The sequence below is a fragment of the Cryptomeria japonica genome, chromosome 1 (genome assembly GCF_030272615.1).
Source record: "Cryptomeria japonica chromosome 1, Sugi_1.0, whole genome shotgun sequence".
NCBI lineage: Eukaryota > Viridiplantae > Streptophyta > Pinopsida > Cupressales > Cupressaceae > Cryptomeria > Cryptomeria japonica.
The window spans coordinates 472,419,819-472,440,836 of NC_081405.1; positions in this window are offsets into that span (position 1 = coordinate 472,419,819).

Sequence of the window (21,018 nt, forward strand, 5' to 3'; positions counted from 1 at the left end):
AAACACCACTTCAATAGGCTTAGCCAGAGGAGTGAAATCTCTTGGAGTCCTGTTATTCGATCGGGGTGGTCGTCCTTGGATTGAGACATTGTTGTGATGTTGTTGGGATTGATTTTGGTTGTTGAATTGATGATTGTTGGTGGTGGATTTTCGGGGAGCGGCCACGGTTTAGACCCGCTTTGCATTAGTTATACCATCATTTACCACATTTTTGTTTTTGGACCAGAATTTTGGCTTGTCATTATAATAAGAGGAAGAACTTTGTGTTGATTTCTGGTAATGTTTCAAAGTTCCTTCCTCCAACAAGACATGTTCGAGGGCGAGGCCCTTATCAGTCAATTTTGGAAGGATTTCATACATTGAGATATTAAAGGTCTTGAAAGTTTAGGCACCAAGTTCTTTTGGAATAGCTCAATTTGATGTTGTTCTGGCATGTCCCACTGGAATTTCTTGATAAGATGTCACCATCTTTGTAAGAAATTAGTGAAGGTTTCTCCGGGCCTTTGTTTTGTATTACATAAGTCCATCATAGATACATCATTACCCATGTTGTATGCATAGTGGGCCACAAATTTTTTCTGCCAAGTCTGGAAAAGAGACAATGGAACCTCATGGTAAAGATGAGAACCATGCCAAGGCGTCTCCCATGAGACTCTTGGGAAAGAGTCTGTGAAGATAAAGGTCACTATAGGAGACTTCTTGGCATAAGATGTGGAATTCTTGGACATGGTCACGAGGATCTCCTTTGCCTTCATACTTGGTGAATTTAGGGATCTCAAATCCCAGAGGATATGGTGCAACTAATATAGACGGGTCGTAAGGATAAGGGTAAAACTCTTCGAATGAGTAAGTTTTCCTTTTATTAGTCCTTTGTTTCATGTCCTTGATGATATTCTTCATGTCTTGAATTTCCTTGATGATGTCTTATTGTGGACTTTGATATTGATGAATTGTATTTGCCCCAAGAATTGGATGAACCAAAGAAGGTGCACCACCACCAATATATTGATATGATGAGGAGGTGGGAACATGGGATGTGATGACCAATGTTACTGGGGTTTGAGGGACAGTTGGTTGCAGTCTGCCAACTGTTGTGACGAGATTGAATACGGCCCAGATAAAATTTGTGACATTGTTGGGAGGAAAGGAAGTTTGTGGAATAGAAATTTGTGGTTGAATAGAAGGAGGTGGTATAGAAGTTTGTTGGAGAATGGATGAGATCGGGTTTTATAGTGGTATGGATGGTAAGGAGGAAGAAGGTGGGATGGAGACCACGATGGGAGGTATCATGGGTGGCATTGATTGAGCCTGGATGATTGATGGGGCTACAATTGATTGAGTTTGAATAGTAGGTGCAACACTTTGTGTGGGAGCGAGGTCTCCTTGTGGTTGTTGGGTGAGAGCGGATCTATTAAATTTAGGCGGAAGTTGAGCTCCATGTTCAAGGAGAGTTTTTCAGAAGTGTAGTAGGATTGTGTTTAATAAAATTTTTCATCATCTCTTGGTTATAAGAATCCGCTAGGAAAGTTTGCACTTCCGGACAAAGTTCATCTTGGTTAACCATGTCAAGATTTTGACTTTGATCTTGATTGCTAGGTTGCCCACTTTGTGTATGATCTTGCGTGGGATCTTCATATAGGACATCAATGTCTGTCATGCCATATTGTTGTTCAACCATCTTTTTCTTTTGGGATCAAGTTGTGACCATACACGATATTTGTGATGAAAGGACTTAAGAAATTTGTGATGAAAGGACTTAGGAAATTTGAGGATGATTGATGGAGGAGGTATAGTAGTGATGGTTTAGAAGAAATTTGATGACTAGGTTGTCTTTGGTATGAACATGAAGGATCAATTCGAATGGCAAGTTGTATGAAGGGATACAACCACCCTGATTTGGATGATAGTTGGTGTTTCAAAGGACAAACTTGAATGTTGATGGAGAGGATAAACTCTTAGCTTCTCTCTTGGGCTTATGAAAAATGGGATGGACAAAGTTTTGACGCAATTTTGGACTTTTTGTGGGTAATGACTTGGACAATTGTTTGTGTCTTGACAAATGTTTTGCAAAGTGTTTGGGGATAGTGATGTGTTTTTAGTCTACTCTTGGCAAGTATGTATCAAACAAAGCAAACACAGTGATCAAATGCATATTATATCAAAGACACTCATGCTCATATACAACATTCTTAAGACTGGCAAGGACAATAGTCATTGAATCCCAAATGGTTTCCCATCTACGCTTACCCAAAGCAGGCACTTAGATGCTTGACCCCACTGACTCCCCTCCACGACACTCACTTCTCGGGGCAGCCAAGCATCAATTCCCATGAAAACTTCTCATGGAAAACTTTGTGTCTCTACTAAGGGCCGTAAGAATATGGGCCACTTCAGAGGTCCGACCTCCTACACCAATGAATAGAAGGTTTTTGGCCACTATGAACAAGGTGTTTAGTAAGTCTTCTCGTTAGGAGCTACCCTTCGAAGTTGCACAAGCGCAATTGAGGCCTATAGCCCAACGAAGCACCAAGAACTTAGTAGTCATGCAAGCGTGATTAAGATCTCTAGGATCCTACTAAGCACCCAATGTGAGAGTGAACTCTCATATAGCCCCAACCATTAACCCTTTTGTAGTCAATGACCTATTTATTATAGTGAGTTGGGAACCTCGGGTCTGGGTGTACTCACTTGGGTCATTCCCCTCTTACCTTCTCAAAGAGAAAGTTGGGAGGGTAGACCCGCTAGAGGTAAACACACAATCAAACCAGAAAAGGTTGGAGGGTCTGGATTTCTGATCGTCTAGTAAGACGAGAGCATGCTTTCCTACCTTTACGCTTTTCTTAAAGACACATAAGACAATGGTTCATTCCATTTTAATTAATATCTAGGTGCCTAATTTAAATAAATGCACAATATTTGGTTGAATCAGCTAGGCAACCTGCAAAACCACTTGATTAGTAGTTTGAAAAATGGAGCCTTCAAAAAGCGTCTTGCAAAACAACTTGATTAGTAGTTTGGAAAAATAGTGTCTTCAACAAGCGTCCTGCAAAAAACAACAAAATGACAACAATATTAATTTTTTTTGATTTTTTGGGAATGAATAGAAAAACACGAATAAATTTTTTTTTACTAATGACAAATGTGGATTTGAAGAAAGCTTTGATGGGTAAATGGGGTTTGACTAGGTTTTTGCCACTTTCCAAGGGATAGGCAAGCGAAAAATGGGGATTTTGGAGGAGAGATGAAGGAATGGGAAAATTTGTCCAAGAGAGACAAAGAAGCAAAAGTTGGAGATGGATAATATGAGAAAAATTTGGAGGTGATTGGATAAAAGGGGAAGGAGTTATGACAAACCCTAAAAATAGAGAAATATGAGATTTTGGGCTTCAAAAAGTGGATTTTTGGGATAAGGCCTCCCAGGAAGGAAATAAAAAAAAATGTCAAAGGTCTGGATTTCTAATTGTCTAGATAGACAAGAGCATAATCTCCTACTTTCACACTTTCCTGTGGTCAGACAGATTACATTTAAACAGAGCAGATAACAGGAAATGAAAAAAAAAGAAATGCAGACTACAATTAGCGCCTAAAAATTTCAAACAGATTAACAAAGCAGACAGTAGCACTAAATAGATACAAAAGTGTCAAAGGTCCGGATTTCTGATTGTCTAGATAGACAAGAGCATACTCTCCTATTTTCACACTTTCCTGCAGTCAGAGCATACAATCACGCTAAACAGAATAGAAAAGTGAAAGGTCTGGATTTCTGACTGTCTATATAGACAAGAAAATACTCTCCTACTTTCACACAGATTATAATTAAACAGAGCAGATAACAGAGCAAATAACAGATCAGATAACAGGAATTCAAATTCCCACAAAAATGCTCACGCTAATCGCAGAGCTATCGTGCTGAAACAGAAACAGAAATAGAAAAAGAACAGAAACAAAAATGAAACAGAAACATAAAAGAAGCTGTTGCGCAGAAATACAGAGCCACTATTCTGGAACCTGCAAAAAAGTTTTTTTTTTTGCTGCAGTCATGCTATTCTGGAACCTGCGTCTCACAACTCACAAAAACCTAAAAAAAAAAATAGTTCTTAGGAACATGGGTCCCACTGGGCATGCCAAAATGAAGAGGGGAAAATAGATTTGAAGGTCAAATGATCAAAACATAACAAAATAAACATGCAAAATGTTAAAATATCATTAAAAGACCATTTCACCTTGTTATTTTACCTTCTCCTTCAAATTGAGCTTGATGAAGTGAAGGCGCCCCTTGATAATGCTCCACTTGATGTGCTCCTTTGATTGCTGGATGTGGATGGCTCTCCAATGTTGTACACAAATGGAATGGATTTGAAAAATTATAAGGATGAGATGATCAAGTTGCCAAGATGATTTCCTGGGCTCAAAAGGGTAGCATAAACTTACTGGATTTCAAGATGTCTAGAATGAAGGGATGGAGCCCTATTTTATAGGAAGAGGAGAGGAAAATGGATGGATAGGATGAATTCAAGATGAAGGGCTAAGATTTACTTGTGTGCTCACACAAGTTCCAAGAGAGGGTGTGGAGACCAAGAAATATGCCTTAAAAGCATTTTGTATCTCCACACTCCACAAGATGCATTGGAGGAATAAAAAGGAATTAAAAATTCCTTGGGAGAGGGGATGCCTAGAGGAATGTGTGATTTCAAAAATCTTACTTTCACCTAGGAAAAGAGCATTTAAAGCTAGTGGCTGGATGAAAAGGACAAAGAGTTGACTTTGTGGCTAATCATGTTGATTAACCATTAACGACTCATTAGGAGGGGGATTAGAGGAAATGTTAGGTGGGATTAATATTTGGAGGAGAATTTGACTAGGAGAGAGAATGAATGGAGGGAATAAAAAAAATAGAAGAATAATGTTAAGTGAGTTTAGGGAGTTTCTAGAAGAATGAATTAAGAAGATGATTTGTAGGAATCATGTAGGTTAACTAATTAATTGAAATTAATTAGCTAAGAGAAAGATTTGTGAGGATTTGATTTTTTTTTTTAGAAGAATAAAGAAAGGGATTGATTTATTAAATAAATCAATCATATGCTATAGTGACGATATTAGTTATATTTAATTAATATTGAGAGGAATTTGAATTAACATAATTAATTAATTAATTATGCAAGGAATTAAAAATAATTAAAATAATTATTTTTAAGTGTCTACAAAAAGAATTAGGCAATTATTAAAACTTGTTATTAACATTCCCCATAAACAAATCTAACATTATTTGTCTTCTACATCATAAAATATAAAAAATATAGGGAATGATTAAGGCTCAAGGAAGCTTCACAATTTGTACACTTTCATATAAAACTCATAAAATTATTCTTCAACGCCACTCTATCAAAAATTGAACACTTTCCATAAGTCTACAAGCATAATGGATAAGTCTATAAAACTCATAAAATTATTCTTCAACGCCACTCTATCGAAAATTGAACACTTTTTTTCTCTCCTATTTTTATTGATATCCAATCCAAAATTTTAATTATGTTTACCTTCATTTCATATATAAAAGGTTTTGGGTCTAACAAATGACCTAACTTTCACCCTAGGGTTCTTGTTTCAAGGTTTGTACATTTTCCCATTTTTTTTCATTTTTATATCATAATTAAAACCCCTTTTCTTATATAACACTTATTCATAGTGGTTGTATTTGATTGTTTGTTCAAGATTTGATATGGAGTTTGTCCAACCTTTGTCTCTAGCTTCCATTCTTACCTGCACAAAAGATTTTAGTGTGTTTTTTATAATTGATTACACTTGATTTTTTTTTTATTGTCAGTCTTTTTTTGATATTTTTTATTTTATATCATATCTTAAGCTCCTTTACTTTTCTATCCCTTATTAACAATGATTGTATTTGATTATTTATTTATTGATTGTAGATTCTCTTCAACTTTTATCTCTAGCTTATATTCATACTTTCATACATAATTTTGATGTACTTTTCATAATTTAATGCATTTTAACTATCAATCCTTGATTATTGTCTCCTTTCAGCATGAGGGTAGTGGTAAATGTTCCTTTCTATCATCTTTAATTGTGTCACGCTCCGCTATGAGGCCAAAAGGACTTAAACAAAATAATCATCAATAAAATGTGAATAATTTTTTTTAATAAAAGATTTACCATGCATTTGCATTGAGAAACATGATACTATAGATTAAGTTAAGAAGTACAAATAATAACTAGCAACGATCCTCAAGGCCCCACAATGATGTTACATAAGGATAACCAAAACTGGACATACAAGGACATAAGAACCACATAATTATTAAAACATTGTCCTTTACAAAGGAAAAAGATACATAATACATAGTCATGAGAATATACATTGATCATCAATTACATCACATGGTATCCACAAGGGTAAAATCTCCATGAGTACAAACAATGGAAAGAGTACATGAATCTAGTACATGAAGAGAGTCTTCAATCCTCCCACTAGCCATCACAAACATGATGCAGAATGAACCAAAACCCAATGGGTGTGAATAGCACTCCACCCAACCATGTGGTACCATCAGGTGCACCTCCCATGCTAGGAGGTATTAGCCAGACCCAAGAGATGAAAGGAAGATCAAGATGATACAATTGACTCACATGAGGCTCACAAGACTATAGTCACAAGGGAGCCATATGGCTATAAACATAGGAAATCACAAGAGACTCGCAAGGCCATAAGCACATGGAACTCAACAATAAAACATCTAGCTTCTAGAGGCCCATACAATCCATGAAAGGATAACAACAGAAGTTACCACTAAGCATGCAATAGGGAAGAGTGTCATCACTATTTTGTCATGAGTTTCAATAATGAGTCTTCACTAGGTCCCAACCCCCTTCCTGGGTTACCCTGGTGACCTCTCCTGAACCTCGACCCCTATACAAACACTAGTGGACTACACCAACCTTTCGAAAGGACAAGATTGGTGGAAGCCATTTCGGGCCCTTCTCTACTTACCTCGGTCCTAAACAAGCACCCGAGTGCAAGAGATGCAACAATATTATCTTTATTAATGTTATTTATCTACCCTTCTCAGTTCATTATTTTAAATTTTCACTTGATTATAAAACTCTCATTGAGTTACCTTGACGACCAATTTGGGTCCCGACCCCCAATGAAAGCCACTCCCCCAAGGTTGCACCTAGGAATCCAAGCAATACTAAAGATCAAACTAGAAATCACAGGAAGGTAAGACACCAAAATACCATAGCAAATCTTGACACTCTTGATAGAATAAGATAACATACAAAGAGTATCCCAAGTAGGCGAAACACCATCTGGCTTCAAAATCATTCAAGGCTTGAACTCTTAACATCAAAAGAGAAGCATGACTATACATTAAAGAATCCAAAAAAAGTTCCTTCCTAAGTCTCTAGAATTCAAACACATAAAACCACACATCTGAGCATCCCCACAAAGAAAGACAAGATCCAAAAGCAAAAGCAAGGTCTCAATATGCCAAATACAAAAGAGTTCATTCAAATCTACCAAAGAGACCATAATACACTTATACATCAAAAAGTTCTAATTCATCATTGTTTCTATTAAACCATTGCCTAAATTTACTGACATTATAATTATTCATAAACATTGTAACCCATTCCTACAAAATTGCTTTCATTATATTTGATCAATTGCATATTAAATGAAGATTATCCAAGTTCATAAAAAGACATACATGTATAAATAATCCTAAGCAAAACTTAACCACATGGTTAGTTAATAATTAGAAATAACATTAAACCTAAGTACGTTTACTTTCTCAAGAATTAATCGAATTTCCATATAAGCCTATATTTAACAAATATACATGCACGCGCGTGCGCGCACACACACACACACACACACACACACACAAACACACATATTTCACAGACTATCCTCTAAAATCAATTCCATTAATCTACAATATCTAATTTATTTCTTTATTCTATCTTATCGAAATAAGCTTCAATTTCCAAACAATGGAAATAAACATATTTATCTAAATAATTGACCAACATCAAAATACATATACAAGTGCATTATATTAGCACAATAATGAATTGATCTCTAACATATATATACATATTTGTCCAACACCAATATACCTTTACAAATGAATCTCCATTAATAAAATAAAGAATTGTTCTAAAAACATACAAACATATATATAAATATATATATACATTTAATCCCACATAAAAACCAACAAGAAATATTAATTTTTATACAACTTTAAAAATTAAAGAAATCTCTGAAAAGATTGGAGTGGCTACTAATAATGAAGCGAAATTCAGAGCGACATTTAGAGGTCTTCAGCTAGGGAAGGAGCTTGGGGTGCAGAAAATTCATTTGGAGGGTAACTCATTAAATGTCATTAACGTGATCTGCTGCACTAGCACCCCTTGTTGGCACCTTAACCAGTGGCTTCAATCGATCCTGGTGCTGCTAGCTTCCTTTGATGAATTTCGGGTTAGCCATATCTACAGAGAAGGTAATGGTGAAGCCGATAGACTTTCTAAATCAGCTATAACTGTAAGTGACCTCGCTCGAAGATCCACCGATGTTGTTTTCTGTTGGGCCGATTGACATGCTCTCCTCACTCAGGTTGGGTCCTATGAAATATGGCGTGCACCGGTGGGTCTCTTGGTAGGTGCACGTGTTACTACTTATTAAGTTGCCATTAGTTTTATATCCAAAGTCATTCTATATACTCTAGTCGGTATGCGCATAGCAGTCTGGTATAAAAGAAAGTAGTCATAGAGCCTAGTATACATCGAGCTGTCTACCGAGTAACATTATATATCCACCGAGTCGCAATAATGATATACCGAGTTGATATACACCAAGTGAAACATTTTACCAAATTCATTGAACCTAGACACTTATGTGGAAATTTGTTACAAGATCGAGGAGCAAAAGAACCATTATCACATTGGAAATTGCACTTAAGGATTGTGTATGATTTTGAGGTCATCTAACCAATGAAATATTTTGTATGGTTATTCATTCAATAAATCATGTTTGTAAGATCGAAGCAATGAACCAGATCACCGACATAAAAGATCTATTCATACAACATGGATTGGGAGCAGATAGACATTATTGAGGTATGTGTGTATGAATGTGAAGACAGACATATGTGAAAAGAAAAATCATGGGAAAGCACTGAGTATTGAGACTGTCAGAGACATAAACGTCACTGAGAAGGATTTTAGAGAACAGTCAAAGAATAGAGTAAATATAAGGGTTTACCGAGTTACTTTATGGGTTACCGAGGTATGCTATAAGCAAGGTAATCTCATTTTGAGCACGTAGAATCTGCTATAACATTCCAGATGTAAAGTTGTAGATATTTGTAAAGATTTTATTGTAATATTTTGAAGTTGTAAGAGAAACCTTTACTAGGGTAAAAGACTCTAACAAAGTCTATAAATTGTAAAACCTTTAACGAGGTGCAACATTTAGAATAAGTGTTGTAAAATCCTTTAGCAAGGTAGATCTAAAGATCTTGATACTCCTAACAGGGTAAGCTATCAGAAATAGTTGAACATGTAGCTCTAACTGAGCACTCTTTATTATTGCAGTAGTGAAGTTGTGGGTGCCATCCCCACCGCAGTTTTTCTCTCTAACCAAGAGTGTCTGCGTAACCAAAATATATGTGTTATGGAGTGAATCATGTATGTTCGTTATTTATTTGTTTCAGCTTTATGTTATGTTACAACAATTTTTGGTTTATGCATAAAAGTAAAGATATTGTTGAAGAAAAGTTTTGAAGTACTGATTCACCCCTCCCCTCTCAGTACATTATCTTTTCATATTAGGCCTAACAATTGGTATCAGAGCTTGAATCTTGGAAAAGGGTTTAACAACCTAAAGAGAAAGATCTTATCAATGGAAGGCTATAAACAATCTCAGAGAATTGTGTACTTGCAAGAAGAGTTGGATCATGCTAATCAAGTGATTGCAGACATGCAAAGACAAATGCAAAAATCATTGAAAGTTAGAAGAAGATTATCTGATTATTTACAGGACTCTCAAGAGCTAGTGGAACAAATTGAAACATCATCTGAGAACAGTATATCTGAAGAGACTGAAGAGATGATTGGAGAACTGTAAGAAAAGAACAAAGCACTGACTGATTAGCTAAAAGCAATGAAAAGAGGACATGAACATTTCAGCACACAGTTGACTAAGAATCTTGATGCATTAAGGACATCCGAGGAGAAAGTAAGAGATCTAGAAAGAGAAAAACAATAGCTTGAAGCATTAGCATCTGAAAAGAATGATGAAATCACAAGGTTAACTGGAATTCAAAGTAATCTGTTAGATCAATTGTGTTATGCACATCATGAAGCAAATCTGAAAAATGATGAGAATCAAGCATTGAAACTTGAAGTATCAAGGTTGACCGATGAACTTGAAACAGAGAAGAAATCCAAAGAAACATTGAAGAAGAGTTATGAAGCATCAAAGATGTTGGATGAGCAACTGAATACAAGAAGACCCAACAAAGATGTAGGACTCGATTACAAAGGAAAAGAATCTACCAAGAAGGGAATCCATGCTACCGAGAGAGGAGAATAATCAAAGCAAGCTGGAAACAAGAAGAACATCAAAGGAAATAAGCCTATTTGCAACTACTGTGGAAAACAAGGACATACTGCTAATATGTGCCAAATCAGAAAAGGTAAGCAACTGAATGTCACTAAGTCTAATGATTATTGTACCAATTGCAATAAGTATGGTCACACATCTAACCAATATAGGACAAAGTCTGTTAGCAATTATCAGAAGGCAAAATTCAAAAGTTTTTGTAAAAACTACAATAGATATGGACATAGTATCGAGAAATGTTGGTTTAAGCAGAAGAACTATATGTGGTTTGCACACTGAGCAAATACTAGAGGCTACCGAGCTCACATAGATCCTTACCGACAATATTCTACAGTACCATGGGATTACAATACAAGGATATGGTGTGAATGCTGTGGAAAATATGGACATATAAGTGCCAACTGCTTTATAAGGTTTGGAATGAACAACCAAAGATCATGGAGAAATCCTGTTATGGCATGTTTTCATTGTCACAAAGTTGGACACTTGGCTAGAGATTGCAGAGATCAACCTAGAGGAGTCATTGAGGAAATAAAAGACAAATTACAGATGATTTGGAGAAAGAAGGAAATTGTGTTAAATGAAGAAAGAACCTTACCTACCGAGTTAGGTGCACCTATTCCAAATTAATCGGTAAAGGTATGAAGGGACTGCATTCTTTCAAAGGTTAAATCTTACCAGTTCCTATTTTATCATGTACTTAATTCAAAAATCTACATAGCTAAAGATGCATTAGGAAATTTGAAATTTTATCAAGTCTTTTTGAGCACTAGTCAAGTCGGTAAATTCAGGAAGCTTGTCTAGTCGGTAAATATCGGAAGTCTCGCTACTTGGTAAAAGCACAAAAAAAGAAAGGTAAATTAGTTTAAGGGAATCGAGTGCATTTAATGTCTTTTGACCTAACTACATGAAGCCCGATAAGGTATATTGCATACTTAAAGCACTTTGCGCGGTCATTTTTCACTTACCAAGTTTTCAGAGAGCAAAGCAAAGCGATTCAAAGGCGATCAAACCACCTCCCGAGCGAATTTCAAGGTATTTACACATCGATCTCAAGCATTTCTTAGAGCTAGCTACCGGGAAATATCAGTTGTGATTATCTACTTTATATTTGTTTGCCGTTTGAAAGTCTTTGAACCCTAAGAATCTTTTGTTAAGAGATTATCCAAAATTTGCAATGGCACCTAAGATCTAGAAGCCCGTTGTTGTTGAGAACATTGAAAAGCCCTCACTGAAATATTCTCTAACTCCCAAAGTAGCATCTGAATCAGATGATAAAACTGCATTTTCACTCATTCCGGATAGGGTTTTACTAGTTGAGGATGTCAAATTCTTCACTAAATGTCGTGTTGAGGAACTAGGTCATGTTGAAATCAAGGACACATATGATGAATTGTGTACCGATGGGAAATTGGATAGCAAGTATGAACACATCAAAATCAAGGGATTGACCAAAGCCCTAACCTATCCCCGTGTCTTCAAACCCCAATGGGTCAAGTTTGTTCTGAGCAGAGTTCATGATGATTTGATGTGGTTGGCGGAGCAACCATTCAAAATCACCAAGGAAATCATTCATTTGATCACCGGTTACCCTATTTTTGATCATGCCCGAGCTCAGAAAATGATATCTCAAAAGGAATTGATCACTCTAACCGGAGTTGAATCAAATTGCAGAGGACTGAAATTGAACAATGTAATAGATGTAGAGCTGAAGTTTTCCATTAGAGTAATAGGTTATTGTTTCTTCCAATCGGCAAGGGAAAACAATGTACCATGTGCAGCAGTCGATTTAGCATATAAAATTGTGAAGAAAGGAATGAAAATTGATCTTTGTGAAGTATTGCTGAAAAACCTATTTGAGAATCTAAACACCATAAGGAAGCTGAAGAAGAAAAACTTGGCTAATACACTAAAGTTTGGATCACTTTTGGTATGCATGTTTTTCTATTTTGAGAAATTCTTTCCATCAGTCGGTAATGTAGTTTGGGAACTACACCGGCCAATCACCCATCAAATTAATGACTTCATCAAAAGACTAGGTGATAACTTTAATGATATTATGGATGATAATTTCAGCAAGTTTCAAGAAAAGATGCATAACAGGTATAGAATTCCACCCTAGTTAGTAGAGAAATACAAGGATGACATATGCTTTGAAGTGGATACTGACTACTGCTATGTTAATGCTGTGGAATCGAGAACTCAATCTTTGCCACCTATGGGTTATGAGATTGATTTTGACATCACACAACAACAGATAGATGCTTTTCTTACTTTACCAAGGCATGCTACCGAGCTGAGGTATGGAACCTATGAAGATGTTAAAGAGAAAGTAAAGATGAGCATTGTAGTACCCAAGGCTACAAGGAAGGCAACAAAAATTATCAAGGCATTAATGGAGAAATTTGGAGAAGGTTCTTCCTCCACACCTGTCAAGGGCACTATAGTAATCAATGAGGAGGAATCTGAAGCCCAAGAGGTAGCTATAACATTGAGCACCGAGTTGCCTAAGAGAAAAGTTTTGAAAAGAAAGAAACAGGATACATCAAAGGTATCACCGACTCCTTCAATAAAGCTCCCAAACACAAGATCATCTGCAACATCACCGAGTAAGAAACCAAAGAATGTTGCTGCACCCAAGGTAAAAAAAACTTACAAGAAATCTACTCGGAGATTCATTTTGACTAAAGAGTCCAGTGACACCGAATCTGAAGATGCAAACAAATTTCAGATTGTCAAGAGTAAAAAGGTAAATGTACATAGTGTTGACAATTTTTGTACTAATCTAAAACAATATGGTGGATTTGGAGCATTCAGATATGTTAAGTATGAATCCAGATCTAATGATGAAAAGAGACAAATAGAAGAAGCTGTCATCTACACACTACTGAAATTCTGATTGGTCCCATTGGAAGTATCTAAATCTCTTCCAAAGGAATTATATTTGCATATTGATAACAGGTGGAAGTATGCCATGGACTTGGAGAAACAAATGAGGGAAATAAGTCTGGTACATCTTTTTCCAGACATGTCGGTAGATGAGATCATTGAACATCTGAAAAACTGCCACACAAAATTCCTAGTCAAGTAAAGAGCATTGAAATTGATGAATGGCCTTTACTTAGATGTAGAGAATGAGACCAAAGAAAAATGGCAAGAAATCTTTCGAATCAAGAATGCTGGTGAGCAAGCTTAAGTTGAAATAGCTGATGTCACCGAGCAAGATCCTGATATCACCGAGCAAGACCCTACTGACACTATACAAGTTGATGAGGATATCATGGACACTGAGGCACCTGAACAGGTAATGATAGAAGGGAATGCATATGCCACTAGTATCCAGTGAGTCAGTTTTGGAACAAGTTCATCCCTATCCTCCGGTCACTCAACCTAGTTCAACTGAGGCCCCTCAAGATACTACGCAAGGAACAGAGGGTCCCAAGTCTACAAAAGAAGAAACTACTTCTCAGGTCACTGAAGAATAGTCTTCTCAAGCTCCTTCTAGCACTGAAAATGTTACATCTGAGACCCCAAATAGAGAAGCATCGAAGGACACCACAAAGGCTACATCAGAGGTTCAAGAAATTGATAAAAGTGTTGCCTCTATCGAGCAACCTACCGAGGGTCACCAAGCCTCACAAGCCATTGTATTAGTTCAACCAGTGAAAGGTAAAGAAAAGAAGATGAAAAAGCATAGTTTCAAATTAGATTTGTCAAAACCAATAGTGTTGCCGAATGTAGACATTTCCAAATTAAAAGGGAAAGAACTCATTGAATTCGATGAACTATGCAAAGCCAAAGCAGAATAGGAGAAGCAAATGGCTATTCAAAAGAAGAACAATGTACTTCAGAAGGTGAAAGCACTATTAACATATATGCTACCTGAAGCTACAGTGATAAAAGATGCAGCCATCCACATTCAACTGGATGAACTCCTAACTAAAATAGAGACATCTGGAGTAGACGCATCTGAATATTTGAGCAAGTTAAAGGACAAAGAGCTCACTGCTAAAATGATTGAAGAGGTACAAAAGGCTATTGCTATTGGTAAAGTAAAACTTGTCAAATTTATTGCTGAGTTGTCCCCTCAACTCAAGCACATTCTTTATTTATTTCAGAAACTCTGTACATTTTCTTTATTCATTAAGGATATAAAAAATAAAATTGAAGTGATTGAGAAAGAGATCACCGATCTCTCAAATAAAGTTGACCACTGAGCCAAATTATATTCAACATTTTTATATAAAATTACAAAAGCTCATGGCTCAACAATTGGAACTCAGGAATGAAGAGCACAAGATAAGGATGGACACACTGACTCTTCAGACATTATTCATTCCTCATCTTTCATCCGTCTAAGAGCAGATCAACAAAGCTACCTCCCTATCCACTCAACAAGAGGGAAGCACCTTAGATGGACTAATTTCATTGTTAGCTGACATTATAGCTCATAATTCACTCATGGACAGTGTCAAGGATGCCCTCTCTACCACCCTTACCGATGCAAAAACAAAGTATAAATCCATTTTTGACCAGTTGCCACCACCGAATGGTAACTAAGTTTTGATGTTTGTCAAAAAGGGGTAGTGAGTATAGCATCAAAGTATCAAAGAGGGAGTGTTGTATACAAGGGGAGTATACCAAGCAGAACAGAGTATCCAAACAAAATTTTGACAGCACCGACCAGTGAACCGAGCAGTGTCAACCGAGCAGTTATCACAAAACATTGATCATCGAGCATGCAAAATCAGAGTTTTGTACAATATATTGATAAGGGGAGTATATCTGAAATATACCATTGTTTTGACTAATGTATATACTGTCTGTTTAGTCAAAATTTGTAAGTATATAGATTTTTGAGTTATGACTTTGAAAGTAGTTTTGTCAAACATCTCAACTAATGTCAAAAGGGGAGATTGTTACTACTTATTAAGTTGCCATTAGTTTTATATCCAAAGTCATTCTATATACTCTAGTCGGTTACTACTATCAAAATATTCAGTCGGTATGCACAGAGCAGTCGGTTATAGAAGAAAGTAGTCACAAAGCCTAGTATACACCGAGTTGTCTACCGAGTAACATTCTATGTCTACCGAGTCGCAAAAATGATACACCGAGTGAAATGTTTTACCAGATTCATTGAACCTAGACACTTGTATGGAAACGTGTTACAAGATCGAGGAGCAAAAGAACCATTATCACATTGGAAATTGCACTTAAGGATTATGTATGATTTTGAGGTCATCTAACCAATGAAATATTTTGTATGGTTATTCATTCAATAAATCATGTTTGTAAGATCGAAGCAATGAACCAGATCACTGACATAAGAGATCTATTTATACAGCATGGATTGGGATCAGATAGACATTACTGAGGTATGTGTGTATGAGTGTGAAGATAGACATATGTGAAAAGCAAAATCATGGGAAAGCACTGAGTATTGAGACTTTTAGAGACATAAAGGTCATCGAGAAGGATTTTAGAGAACAGTCAAAGAACAGAGTAAAAAAAAGGGTTTACCAAGTTACTTTATGGGTTACCGAGGTATGCTATAAGCAAGGTAATCTCATTTTGAGCACATAGAATCTGCTATAACATTCCAGATGTAAAGTTGTAGATATTTGTAAAGATTTTATTGTAATATTTTGAAGTTGTAAGAGAAACCTTTAACAGGGTAAAAGACTCTAACAAAGTCTATAAATTGTAAAGCCTTTAATGAGGTGCAACATTTAGAATAAGTGTTGTAAAATCCTTTAGCATGGTAGATCTAATGATCTTGATACTCCTAACAGGGTAAGCTATCAGAAATATTTGAACATGTGGCTCTAACCAAACACTCTTTATTATTGCAGTAGTGAAGTTGTGGGTGCCATCCCCACCACAGTTTTTCTCTCTAACCAAGATTTTCTGCGTAACCAAAATACATGTGTTATGGAGTGAATCATGTATGATTGTTATTTATTTATTTCAGCTTTATGTTATGTTACAACAGTTTTTGGTTTATGCATAACAGTAAAGATATTGTTGAAGAAAAGTTTTGAAGTACTGATTCACCCTCCCCTCTTAGTACATTAGCTTTCCATAATGGGCCTAACAGTGCGCTCTCCATTTCTATTTGCCCCCTCTGGTTGTGGAGCAAACTGGTGCTCTGTTCCCTGATAAGCCGCGACTCCCACTCTCCACCTTTTGGTCTTGGTTTCGGTGGAAAGATCAACCGGTTGCCTTGTTAACCAGTTAAGGTCTCCTCTTATCATCGTGATGTGATGCATTGCTGGCACTATTGATTAGTGCCAACTTTTGGCTCATGGATATTTAATACAAGTGTACTTGAGTATCCAGTTATGACTGTATCCTTCAAGATTTATTTATGATCACTTGATTCTTAAAGTCGATCGACATCAAGTTGAGGAGGTTTGGAGCAGATGGTTAGTCGGATACTGACTGCTCATGCGTGTGGGCATTTATTGGAGATGCAGATGTAGGATGTCGTATTCTCTGGTTCGACTCCTTGCTATTTAATAAAGGAATACCCCTTCTTTCCACCATAATTTTCTTTCCTCTTGGCATCTCGGTATGGAGACTCCAATCTTCCTTGAAGCTACTTGTCGACAGATGGCTTTCTTGGGCGAAATCATGGACAGATGTCTACAAGAGGTCCTTTTCTCTTGACATTTTCTCATTCTCCATAGCTTAAAGAGGATCTTGGGAAAGGAATTTCTTATGGCTTATCATAGGTACAGAGCCAATGCTGATAATCCAGCCTTTTTTCTTGCAATATTAATCTACATGGGGACTAGTAAGCAGCAAACAAAACTGCTAACCCAGATGATGTTCAAGCACTGCCTATTGGGAGAAATAGATGTTGTAATGGACAATATTGATGCCAATCTCAGAATTCCGCTTCCCCAAAACTACTATATGTCACTTAGCAATAGAGTGGAGGTGAAGAATCTCGTGATTGTTAATTATCTGAATTTTGCATCCTTCCAAGCAACTTGGCCCGTCATCTCCAGGAACATTGAGTTTCTTCTAAAAGCGGTTGGTATACAAAATGGTTTCACATCGAATTGGAGGGCAATTTTTCTCTGTGGTGAATATTTAGTGGTGACTGATGACCTTGGGTTCCTTGAGAATGGTGATCTGGTGGATGGAAACGACGGGGGGTTTGGGCTGGGTGAAGAGTGGTATCCAAATGACTACCGACTCCCTAAAGAGAAGGCAGAATCGACAGCTCATTTGAATTGTGGCCCTGAATGTCCCATTGTCCTAGATACGGCCAATGTGCTCGTGGAAGATGCTTCCGATGACTCTCTGTGACTTCGGTTGAATCTAACCCCTCCGATCTCTCTGCCTTTTGAGATTGTTTGTTTTTGTCTTATGACCTCTGCATCTTTAAGAGGTCTTTAAGATGTCAGGCATATTGTTGCCCTCATCCAGTCCTGTGTCGATTTCTCTTTTTCATGGATTAGGGCTATGGTAGGGGGTTTTCTTCCTGATTCTTTCCCCCTACCGCTCTTATTGAATCATGCCTTGTATTCTCCTTCTTTTTTAATACAAGGGTGCTGCCCCTTTGCAACTATTTACTTATTAAAAAAATAAAAAATAAAAGACAAATTGGTTTTTTTATATATATATTCTAGCAGGCATTGAAATTGGTGCCATGTAGGGGGTTACCACAGTGCCCCCCCCCCCCCCCCCCCCCCATGATGATGGTGGAGATCCCACCACCGTGGGAAAGCCCACAATGGGTGGGTTCTCCTACCATCGTGGGTGCCACAGTGAGTGGGGGTTCCCACCACTATGGGTGCCCACGACACCCCAGAACAACAAAATCCAGCATCTAATAAAAATACTAATATCACAAAATAATATTTTGAGACCATATAAAACAAGATCATTAAATTCATATTGACAAAAATTTCATAGAAGAAAATAACAAGGAGGAAATAAAATTATACCTTTTTTTAAAAAAGAAACACATAAATTCTCAATACACAATATCACCCTAAAATTTAATCTAACCCCTAAAGATTTCCAGATCTCACAATACATCACAAATTTAACCCAGATTCCTGAACAACATTTTGCCAGATCAAATATATATATACAACTCCCCCCACCCCCCAATTCCTTTAAATCCAAAAATTTATTTAAAAAACAGATGAGTCAATAATTTAATCTAAACAAACCCCAAAATGAAAACTTTTCAATAAACCCCCAAATTTCATGAATCTAGAATCCAAAAACCCCAAATATTTTCTTCAACATGAAAAGAAATTTAACATGCAAGGTGTGGTTCCTACCTCAAAATGTTGCACAGAAGCTGAGGCAAAAATCCTCGTTTGTCATACCTGAAAAGATAGACAAACCAAAATCCAATAGATTCAACAACATTTTCAATTCCCTTTCTCCTATTTCTTGATAATCCAGAATTCATTACATTTCCCCAAACAAAACCATAAAAATTTCTACACAGAGCTTTCCTCCAATTTCTTTCCTTCAAACCCTTTTCCCAAATCCATATAAAAAGCCATAACCAAAAATGCGTACATTATACTTCATGGCAAGAGCTCTCTCTAATTCCCCCAAAAAGCCCAATTAAAATATTGCCCCAAATGTACTCCCCAATGCATGCGAGAAAACCCAAATTAATAAAGTTCATTAATTACTCTTTTGTAACTCCCCTAATTATTCAAATTTTAATTTTTTTTAAACAACTAATTAACATTTATATTTTTAATCCTTTAATCCATGCACACAAAGTAAAATCCTAATTAAATATTTAATTTCCCTATTAAATTAATCCTTTATAATGAGGATAAAATAAATTTAATTATTTTACCACTAACAATAGTTTAATTTAATCAAGAATGATGATTGCATCAGGGTCTAACTAATAACTCCTTTTCCACTTTTTCCATTGGATCAAAGAGTACACTTAGACCTGAAAATTCAGGTGGAGTTGATGCTCGGTACCTGTAGTTGCATCATCGAGAAAACACACATACATTACACCAACATAAACGGGCACACCGGTGGAGGAGAATCATGACATTCCATGTCCCTCTGAAGTGGGTGATGGAAGATCATCTCCTCGCACCCCATATAGACTCGTACCCATACAAGAAGACAATCACAAGATATAACTCATACATAAAGTAGATATGTTAGTCAAAGGTCAGTACATAAGAATAAAATCTAACATCCACAGAGATATAATGCACAACCTACATTTATCAATTCTGAAACATCATATCATATAATCATGATTAGCGAGTATCATCCGGTCACAGGAACAATAGAAAAAAGTCAACTAGAGTCAAATTGGTTAAGTACAGTCTGATCAAGGGAGGGGCATTACAAATTGTGTGTGTGTGTGTGTGTGTGTGTGTGAAATTCTATCTTTCATGTCCCTTCTATCCTATATATTTCTTCACTTTAGTCATCGATAAGCTTTATATCAATTATACATATCACATGGATATTTTGTGTGTGTGTGTGTGTGTTGTCTATGTATGGAAATTTTATCTTTCGTGGAAATTTCATTGATTTTCCTACTATCATATATGTCTCCACTTTACTCATCAATAAGCTTCATATCAATTACACTTATCATATAAATATTGTTTGTGGTGTTGACATTGATTATACTATGGTTAGTATTTCACATAGTTGGTGGTTCTTTTATTTCTAGTGATAGTATTTTTTTGCTAGGCACTTTCCATTCCTTTCATTTTATATATAACAAGGAAAACTTATATTATAAAATTTGTGGTGTTCCTACTTTATCCTCACACTCACATGATATTCCTTTAGTTGATGATGCTCATACCTTTTAAGAAATTCGTGTTGATATATTATTTTATGTGAATATTTCCCCAAACTATGATGGCATAATTCATTTTTATAGCACAATTATTTTTACTAAATCCATACATTGAAATTTATTGAAAATGAAAATGCGAGTTTTTATATTAAATCATTTTTGTATATATTCTTAAATTAATGAATCTTCCACATCATGCTTGCTATTTATTACTTCACGCTTTATCAAATACTTTTATAGATTTATTTACTCATATCCCTAGAGATTAGTGATGTTTCTACTCTTATTCCTCTAATTTATCTTCCCTAACCTCTATAATGGAAAATTCTTTGAGTTCCTATGAATGTTGTTTATAAAGTATCCATTATAGTCCCCCCTAGGGTGTTATGTCACTTTTCCCAACTCATTACCCCACATATGCATGCTAATGATACATCCTAATTTAAAATATCTAAGATGCAAATTAATTTAGCTTAATCCTAATTACCCTTCCAATACCAAACCTTTTGCCTCGTGTGTTGTTCATCATCAAAGGTTCACC